The following is a 10,029-nucleotide window of genomic DNA, read 5'->3' as shown; positions in this document are numbered from 1 at the left end:
ATCTAACTTAGCTCCTCATGAGGGACATTAAGTCATTTCCAAATTTACACTGTATTAAATGGTGTATGGGATGTAACAATCTTTGAACTAACAGGAGAGAATTTGTTTAAAATAGTTTCCTAGAAGAAATTCCGAGTTAAATGGTTTACTTTGACATTTTTAAACAGACTGCCAATCTAAGGCATTTGTCTGAGCGCCCACCTGCCAGTCTATGACGTAGCTCCTGGAGTAAGTGCATCATAAGAGAGAGGACGAATTAAGCCTTCAAGGGTTCCACACATCTCTTCATAGCATTTGAAATGAATTCTCTTACCTCCTTCTTGTAACCCTGCCAGTCGCACTTTCACTCTCCCTTCATTGCCTGGGCCAGCATTTACTAACCCCAGACAGTGTCTGGGTGCGTCTGCAGGGGATGAAGCTAATTGCTATCCACTTTCTGCGTCTCTTGGCACCTGCCCTGTGACAGCCAGTCCTACCCTATTTTGCTGGTTGGGTAAAGAGATGGCAAGAACTTTTGCTGCCCCTTCAAAGCCATTTCTTAAATGCTCCCCATGGGAAGAGGGTCTCAGGACAGTGGCGATGGGCAGATTCCACCAGGCTCAAGATCAGGTGAGGAGAGAGTTCTCCAATCATGGGGAATCCTCTGGACCAAGGGAACACAGGACGGACGGGCCCCAGGGGGCCCAGCAAGAGCGAGACTGCAGCACAGTCGGGGGACTGAGGGAGCAGGACCAACCTGGCGTGTGAGATGCTGGGAAGAGTGAGGACCCCGAGGGAGAGGTGTTTATTGGGAAGCAGGGAGCTTAGGAGATGGTACTGCACGACTTGTCAGACTAAATAGGAGGCACCAGAAAAAAATGACAAGGGGTAAAGGCAGTGACAATTCCAGGGGAGAGGACGGTGGCAGTTCCATCATTAGCTGTGATCTGAGATCAGTACAGCCTGTTTGGTTTGAGTTCCCTTACTCTTAACTCAAGTGCTGCTCCAGTGTCATCTATCGGCAGGCTTTTTACCTGGGCACAGATACCCTTCACAGTGTGCAGCATGGGGTGTGTGTGTGTCTGCGCATGCTCACACATATACTGTCCTGGAGGATTGTTTCAATACAAGATTTGTGAGTAACATTGGATTCTCAAAACACAGTAATGCCGAGAGAAGAGGAACGGCTTGAATGCCGACTCCGAGAGGCAGCACCAGCTGTCTGCACCAGCGGCCAGCTTTCCAGAGTTCCAAAGATGTGCATACACAGGGCATCTTGCCAGGTCCACAGCGAAACAGGTAAAGGAAGCGCCTCTCTCCCCTTATGTTAGAATATTGGTAACATTTAAATTTTTTAAATTGATGTATAATCAGTTACAATGTGTCAATCTCTGGTGTAACATTATTTTTTGATATGAGCACTGCGGATCTAAGGTGGAGTGCAGGGCAGAATTCATGTGACTTTTCATGATGAAATATAAGCGATTGGGAATTTCGCACCTGCTGCTGGTTGCCTCAAACTACACTAGCCAAATAGACCAGAAAGTTTACTTTCGTGTGCTTCAAACTCTGATTTTTCATCATCTTTCTCACCTTGAATGTCAGGCGGGGCACCCGGACTACCTTTCTTTCAGAAGGACGTAATCATCAACATGCCTGTCTTTGCCGTTTCAAAACAAGGGTCCATCCCTGCACGCTTTATGGAATTTCGTACTTTCTTACTGCACGGCTTCTGCTGGCTCAGACATGTTTCTTTAAAGAAAATCAGGAGAAGACCAACAGCCTGAGAACCTTGGAGATCTGTTGACTCTTGAATTTTTTCTGAAGTTGGCAGGACACTTGCCCTCCTCTCTGCCCATCACTTAGGTGGGGATGTCCACGAAGGCACCAGACCTAAAGGAAAGGCGACTCTGGATGAGTCTGTGGCTTCCTGGGCACGGAACGCCCTTCTCCAGGAGCAGACACAGCCCGCCTCGGCCAGGTCTGGACTCACCAGGACTGAGTCATTTCAGGTGGACACGCTTGTTTGTCCCGGGCACAAACACACAAAGGCACCCTGTTCCCAAGTGGCGCAGGATGACACGGGAGTGCCTGGCACAAAACCACACTCCTCGGCCACCTGGAAGTCACTTGCGATGGTGGAAACCAAACAGAAGCTGAGGCACCAGCCTCCCTTCCCGCAGCTCAGCGGGCTGGGCGGCGCCGCGGAGCACACGCTCCCGGGCGCGGGGGACGCTGCCCGGAGCTGGTGCCATCCTGCAGTCTGGCTGCGTGGCAAGCTGAGCTGGTGAGGGCAGCTGTTAAACAAGGGATGGTGTGCCCCCCGCAAAGGACTCCACCACCTGGCTCCTTGTCACAGAGGCAGTGAGGACAGCGGGGATTTTTCAGAAGCAGTGATTTATGCAATGAAACTTAGCGGCCGATTTCCAGGGCGGTGCCTGGTGCCTGGTGCTTGTTCGTGCTTCCTGTTGGGAGCGTACTGGAGGACGGCCTCTGCTTGTCGGCATCTTGGGTTTCCATTGCTGACAGCAGCCAGAGCTGCCATCTGCACACATGAAGACCGTCTCTCTCTCTCTTTAATTTGTCACGTCCAAAAAGTATGACTACTCTGCAAAATCATTTGGATGAATGAGGTCTGATTGACAAGCACACAGCCTGTGTGTGAGAACTTTGGGGCTGAGGTGACGAGAAGCTCCTGGAAGGTTATGTTAATTCTTAACATGCAAAGACGGCCACAAGTTGGAAGCTAATACTTTACAGTGAAGCTGAAATCTATTATTATTTCAGGGTATTAGCATTGTTTGGCATAGAATAACTTAACCATAATGACACATTGAGAAATCAATATGACACGGGAGCCAGGGTGCATTTTCTTAAACATGAATTGGCTGATGGCTTTAGCAAGGTTTTAACAGAAGGAGTAAGCAAATTTCAAAAGTAAATGAATCAGAAACTGATGAGCAAGTAATACATCTGTAGCACATAAATGATTTTGGCTTAGCTTGTGATTATCGCCATATTGTTCTAGAAATACATGTTACTCTCTTTTGCTTTGTGTTCAAATTATTCCATGTGTCCCAGAGTTGCACACATTTGATATATTTTAGGAACTTGTTACTCATCAGCAAGAAACTCAAATGACCTTTTCTTTTTTTTTTTTTAACATTTTTTATTGATTTATAATCATTTTACAATGTTGTGTCAAATTCCAGTGTAGAACACAATTTTGCAGTTATACACGAACATGTATATATTCATTGTCACATTGTTTTCTCTATGAGCTACCATAAGATTTTGTGTATATTTCCCTGTGCTGTATAGTATAATCTTGTTTATCTATTCTACAATTTTGAAATCCCAGTCTATCTCTTCCCGCCTTCTGCCCCCTTGGCAACCACAAGTTTATATTCTATGTCTGTGAGTCTATTTCTGTTTTGTATTTATGCTTTTTTTTTTTAGATTCCACACATGAGCGAGCTCATATGGTATTTTTCTTTCTCTTTCTGGCTTACTTCACTTAGAATGACATTCTCCAGAAGCATCCATGTTGCTGCAAATGGTGTTATGTTGTCGGTTTTTATGGCTGAGTAGTATTCCATTGTGTAAATATACCACATCTTCTTTATCCAGTCATCTGTTGATGGACATTTAGGCTGTTTCCATGTCTTGGCTATTGTAAATAGTGCTGCTATGAACATTGGGGTGCAGGTGTCATTTTGAAGTAAGGTTCCTTCTGGATATAAGCCCAGGAGTGGGATTCCTGGGTCATACGGTAAGTCTATTCCTAGTCTTTTGAGGAATCTCCATACTGTTTTCCACAGTGGCTGCACCCAACTGCATTCCCACCAGCAGTGAAGGAGGGTTCCCTTTTCTCCACAGCCTTTCCAGCATTTGTCAAATGACCTTTTCTTAAGAGACACTCAATTGAGTATTGCTCAGCAAGGTGGTATGAAACATTGAAGATGGTGCGAAAGATGGCTGGATTTTTTTAGTGACGGAAAGAGAAAATAATGTTCTCCCCTAAAATTCCCTGCTCTTTTTCTCAACATGGAAATCAGTGACATTTTTTTTTTGCAGCTAACTATGAGAAAGTCAAATACTTGTTGAAAGTAATTTAAGTAACACAAAGTAATAGGTGAAGGCGACTCTCTAATTCTACTCAGAGGTTACAACTGACAATAACTTGACACATGTACTTCTCAATTTTTAGATGCATAGATACAAGCAAATACATGCAAATAAGATGAATGGGGTTACCCAGTGTCTGCTGCTCCGTAAACTGCTTTCCCGCGGACTAGCTCTCTAGGACGGTAAACGCAGATCCGGCATGAAGAGAGATGCTCCATCATTTATTTCACTAGTCTCCTGCCGACAGGTGTTTAGTCGGTTCCAGTTTTCTACTTTCATAACCAGCATTTCAGCCACTATTTTGTCTCTGCGTCAGTGCATATTTTTCAGGTGTGTTCTGAGGGTAAATTACCTTGGGTGCTATTGCTGCTATTTTTTTTTTCTAAAAAAATTTAAGCAAATACTTAGGTTTTTGGGTATAAACTCTAAAACCCTCTTGATTATCCACATGGTGAGACTGAATTCCAGGCTGAATTTCTCTTGTCATCCGGGGTTTTGTGGGCAGAATTCTAAGGTAGCCCCCAAGATGCCAGCCCCCTCCCCCTGCTGTATGCCCCATGTGATCCCTGCTGCTGAGTGGGGGGAAGACTGTGAATATGGTGGGGTATCTCCCCTGCGGTCACATCACTAATTGGTTGAGTTTGAGTTAATCATAGGGGAGATCGTGGGTGGGCCTGGCCTAACCAGGTGAGCACCCCCTGCTGGCCGGGAAGGAAGCCAACAGCCATGTTGAGAACTGCCTAGTGGCCGCATGGCCAGAAACCTTGAGTGGCCTCTAGGAGTGGAGGTGGGTCCCTGGCCAGAGGCCTCAGCCCTATAACCAGAAGAAATTGAACTCTTCCAGTGAATTAGGAAGAAGACCCTGAGTCTCAAATGAGAATTGCTGGCACCTTGATCTCAGTCTGGTGAGTCCCTGAGCAGAGGCCCCAGCCAACCTGCACTTGAGTTACATCTGTCTTGTTTATGCAGCTACGTTTGTGGTGACTGATTATACAGAATAAAAAACCAGTATCACAATGAACGGAGGCCGGGCACTGCCGGGGTGGTCTAGACTTTTTCTGTGGCTATCAGGCCCGGGGACATGGACCCTCCCCAGTACCCACCCTGCACAGAGACTCGGTGGGCCAGTCTGAGCTCTCGGCTGGGGCCTTCTTCCTGGAGGCCAGAGCTTGGCACTCAGGCCACAGTCCTGCCCTTCAGGAAGGCTCTTCTGGAGAAGAGACACCCAGCTTTCCTCTCTCAGCGCTGGGGCTACCCACAGGGCCACATGAGAGATCCTTGTTCGTCTAGCAGTTTTAAATGATTTAACTGGCTTTTCCTAAGGTGCAAGGAATTCCCGGCTGTCACTTTGGGCTCGTGTAGTCCTGTTTTATTCAAAGGACTGTAAGCTGTTACTGTCAATCATTTTGATGCTCAGATTGTCATAGGTGTTCCCAGTGGGTGGCCCTTCAGGCTGTCTCCTGTGTCCTTCTGATCCATCCCATCACTGAGCACTTATTTCTGTGTTCTGACACAACAAGATATTCCACGTTCATCCCGTGCCTTCCCTGGAATCAGCCATTCCTACAGGGAACCCTTGTTCCTTTTTGTGGCGAATGGTATTTAGAAACCAAGATCTGGGCTGTAGAGGTGCTCACAGCTCCTAGGGTCTCCCGAGCTGAGAAACTGCTTTTCTCCCTCCTTCCCTGACTCCTTTTTCTTCTCTCTCTCTCTCTCCATCCATTTATGTTAAAAACCCTAAGTTCATGCTGAACTCATTTGCTTCATTTGGGATAGAAGTTCAAAACAAATACTATGAGTTTGTTGAAATTGTTGAAAGATCTTTTCTTCCATTCCTAAAAAAGTGACCTTTGTGGACTGGTTTCTGTACTGTCGTGTTATTAAGGCCAAACTAGAAACAGTCTAACTATACTTTCTGTGCTGGGAGTAGAATTGTCAATCCAACCTGGGTCATGTTTGTGAACAAGAGAGGAGAAGGCTCATGTGTCATGTTAAAAACTTTGAATATTTTGTGTAGTTTTTGTTTGGGTTATCTATTACTAAACTGCCCCCTAAGCCGAGTGGCTTAAATACAACCACATTGCATCATATGTCATGAATGTTCATGATGGGAATTCAGACCTAGCTCAGCTGGGCACATCTGCTTTACCTGGACGCTGCCTGAGGTTACTGGGTGCTGTTCAGCCACTGGCCGCTCTGGTCTGGAAAGTCCAAGATGTGCCTGGTGCCTTGGAGGGTGTGGCTGGGACACTGGACTGATGCTGTGGACTCAGGGGCTCTCTTCACAGTCTTTCCCACAAGGTCTATGTGGTGGCTTGGGTTTCCAAGAGTGTGTGTTCCAAGACACAGGAAGTAGGATTTTCCCTCTCTTGAGGCTCAGGCCTTGAAGATGGTGCATTGTCACTTGCCCCACATTCTCTGGGTCAGTGTTGTCACAGAGCCTGCTCAGACAAATGGGGAGGGTACAAGTCCCACCTGCCCACGGAAGGGTGTCAAAAAACGTGCGGCCCAGACGAAATGCCCTTGATTTCAGCTGCCGAGCAGCAAGGACTCACGGGTGCCACTGCCATTTTAGACGGCCGCCTTGACACTCCTTCAGAAGAACGTGCCCAGTTCTCAGCATTCTTTTACTTCCCATGATGCTGGTTTTGATCGTGTTTATTGAAATGCAGTTTTCTCTCTGATTAATCTAAAAAAGAAAATCTGGGCTTATATTTTGTTTGTCTTTTTTATTTTATCTTCTGATAATTCGTTGTTACTGTATTTTACAAAAATACTGGTCTGAGGCTGATTGGGAACTTAGAAAAACCTGGTCTTCCCCCTCAGATGCTTTGAGAAGCGCTGTGACAGAAGACTGGGTTCTCAGAGTTTGTGCGATCCAAGCGGGTGGACCCACGGGTGAGCTGGGGCAGTGGCGCAGGGTGGGGAGCTGGGTCCAGCCTCTCCTCCCATCCCACGCTGGGCTCTTTGGAACCCGGGTGTCCATTCAGTGAAGGAAGAACTTTTTCTTCTCACAGATGTGAGATTCCCGGGAAGCCTGCCGGCAGCTTCCTGCCAGAGGGACAGCTGTCTGTCCACGGACGAGCCATGCGCCCAGCCAGGAGGGGAGCCAGTTCCAACCGAGGCCCCCAGAGACTCCTGGTGGCATGAATCAGGGCCCCCAAAGGTCTTCTCTATCAGGAACATCAAAGGAAAGGGTATTTAGTGTCCAATGTAAAGGCTTACATCTGGATAGTCACAACCCAGCCACACAAGTGTGGAGCAAAAATGACACATGAGAAAGGGGTGTGGTTGATCCTCAGTAAGGCCAATTGAAGTCACTAAGCCAAAAACAGAAGAATTAAATTAAATTTTAAAAAGAATGTTTCTAGATTCCATTCATGGGAATTCATATCTGGTCCAAAGGAAGTGTTCTGCTCCATGGGGAAAACGTGTGCATCCACTTGTCAGTGATTAACGCTCCACGGCCCGGGCTGGACTCCAGCGACACAGGAATGAGTGAGGTGCCGGCCGGCCCTGGAGAAGCTGCTGTTTGTTTTCCTAAGACTCACAACGGGGCGCCCACACTGGGCTAACTGCAGAGGGCTCGGACCCGATGCCACGCCATCATGGGGGTGTGGAAAATTGCAGTGAGTCCCGAGGACAGAACTGGAAGGCAAGAGACTCCGATGGTCACATATGGAGGAGGCTTAAAAGGACTGAGGCTGGCTGACCTGGTGACGAAAAGAGAGGGGACGATTGCTGCCACTTTTTAAATCTCCCTAACTGTGCCCACTGCTGCGAAGACCACATGGGGCTATTTAAACAAACTTAATTACAACCGAGTACACTAAGACGTTCAGTTTCTTTTTTAAAGTTGAAGTAGCCTTGATTTGCAATGCTGTGCTCGTTTCTGATGTACAGCATGGTGGTTCAGCTACACGTATGTAGACATACGTTCCTTTCCATATTCTTTTTCATTACCAGCTAGTATGAGCTACTGAATATAGTTCCCTGTGCTACACAGTAGGTCCTTGTTTAGAACCTCAGGTTCTTATTGCAGTGGTCGCAGTCCGATGGTCAGTAGCCATAAGCGCCTGGTGGCAGTCGTATCGGACCGCACAGACGCAGGGTCCTTCCCTCGTCCCAGGGGGCTCTGGTGGACTGTTCTGGAAGGACCCCACGTGGAAGACGAGTCCCCTTGTCCTCACTTTGTTTAGATCTGAGGGTTGAAATAATGATGATAAATAGTTGAAAATGTGAGCTGTGTGTTAGGAAAACCTTCTGCGCAGAAACAGCTCTTCAGAGGTGCCCCGTGGGCAGTGAGCCCTCCGTCGCTGGAGGAATGCCACCGGGCGGGTTGCTTTGGCTGACTTTTTCCTCTGAAGGATTCTCCAGGTTGTGAAAGGTCTTCTTCACCAAATGCTCATTCTATTCTAGCTGCTGAGCTCCAGGCTTTCCGGACATGACCCCCATTTATCATTTCAGCAATTCTGCAAGTCAGGTGTTCTTATCCCCTTTTGACAGATGAGGAGACACAACCAGCCAGGTGAGTTGCCTAGGTTCTGGAAAACGCAACGGGTCAATGGACTTTGGGGGTCTGATTCTAAAGCTCTTCACAGGTGCGCTTTAATCTTGAGACTGTAGATGCTCAGTAAAGACGGCTTGGCTAAACAAACTGCACCACGTAAATACACTAGTGTCTGAAAACAAAGCACAGATGAACAACATTCTTGTGTGGCTTGTGATCTCAACCAAGTGAACGTAAATTACGTGTAGAAGAAAGGAGCATTAATGACAAAATATTAGCTTTGGTTGATAGTTTTGGTAGGAGTAGAGTTCATTTTTCCTTTTGGACAAAAAATATAACATATATGTTGTTTATTCAACAAAACAAACTTTACTTAAAAATATTAGATGTTGAGGGAGGGTGTAGCTCAGTGGTGGAGCGCACGTTTGATGCAAGAGGTCCTGGGTCAATCCCCAGTGCCTCCAATAATGCATGCATGCATTAATAAATAAATAAAGCTAATTATCTCCCCTCATCAAAAAAAAGAATAAAAAAATAAAATAGTTGGACAAAAAAAGAGAAGAGTTTATTTTAAGAAATGTTAGATGTGCACTAAGAGAATTTAGTGCCCACATAAAGTTGTAGTTAACTGTGGCTAGATTACAAGCCACCCCAAACACAGCGGCTTAAAGCAACAGTTTATTATTTCGATTCTGTGGTTGGCCGGGTGGCCCCTTAGCTGGTCTTCCCTGGGCTCACTTACATGGCCACGTTCGCTGGAGGTTGGCTGGGCTGGGCGGTCCCTCGGGGCTTCACGCGCGTGGTTGGCGGTGGGTGCTGATTCCTCCACGTGTCCACTTCCCCCTCCCTACAACAGGAGGTTTCACCTGCTTCCTCATGGCTTCCAGGTAGCGTTCCAAGAGGACAAGGTGGCCCGGTAAGTTCTCTGGAGGCCTACGCTTTGGAACAGACCACATCAGCATCTCTGCCACATTGTGGGGCTAAAAGGCAGCCCAGATCCCAGGGATGGGAAGACAGACTTCACCTCATGATGGGAGAAGCCATAAAACATTGCGGCCGTTTTTGAAAATCCATCATCCATCACAAAATATGCATTTACCCTCATCGAAAAGGGGCAGATAATGGTCTGTGGATTGTCTCAACCGCCATCATGGAAGGCTGGATTGATGTCCTTGCCATCTCTGGATGATGTGGTTAGACGACCACTGCTAGCAGCAAGGCGGCTGGGACGAGCGGGCTTTGGAGTGGGCTGGCCCATGGTGGGCACATCTCCTGCGGTCAGTCCCCTGGCCAAGGTGCTGCGCATCCACCTGACTGGCAGCCTCTGCACACCACCACCTCCTGGACAATCACCACTGGAAGCAGAGCTCTGCCCAGATGTCAGGGAAGCTGGGGGGGCCTCCCCAAGCCCC

The sequence above is a fragment of the Vicugna pacos genome, chromosome 19 (assembly GCF_048564905.1).
Source record: "Vicugna pacos chromosome 19, VicPac4, whole genome shotgun sequence".
Classification (NCBI taxonomy): Eukaryota; Metazoa; Chordata; class Mammalia; order Artiodactyla; family Camelidae; genus Vicugna; species Vicugna pacos.
The sequence above is the reverse complement of the archived record's forward strand: the minus strand, read 5'-3'. Positions refer to the sequence as shown.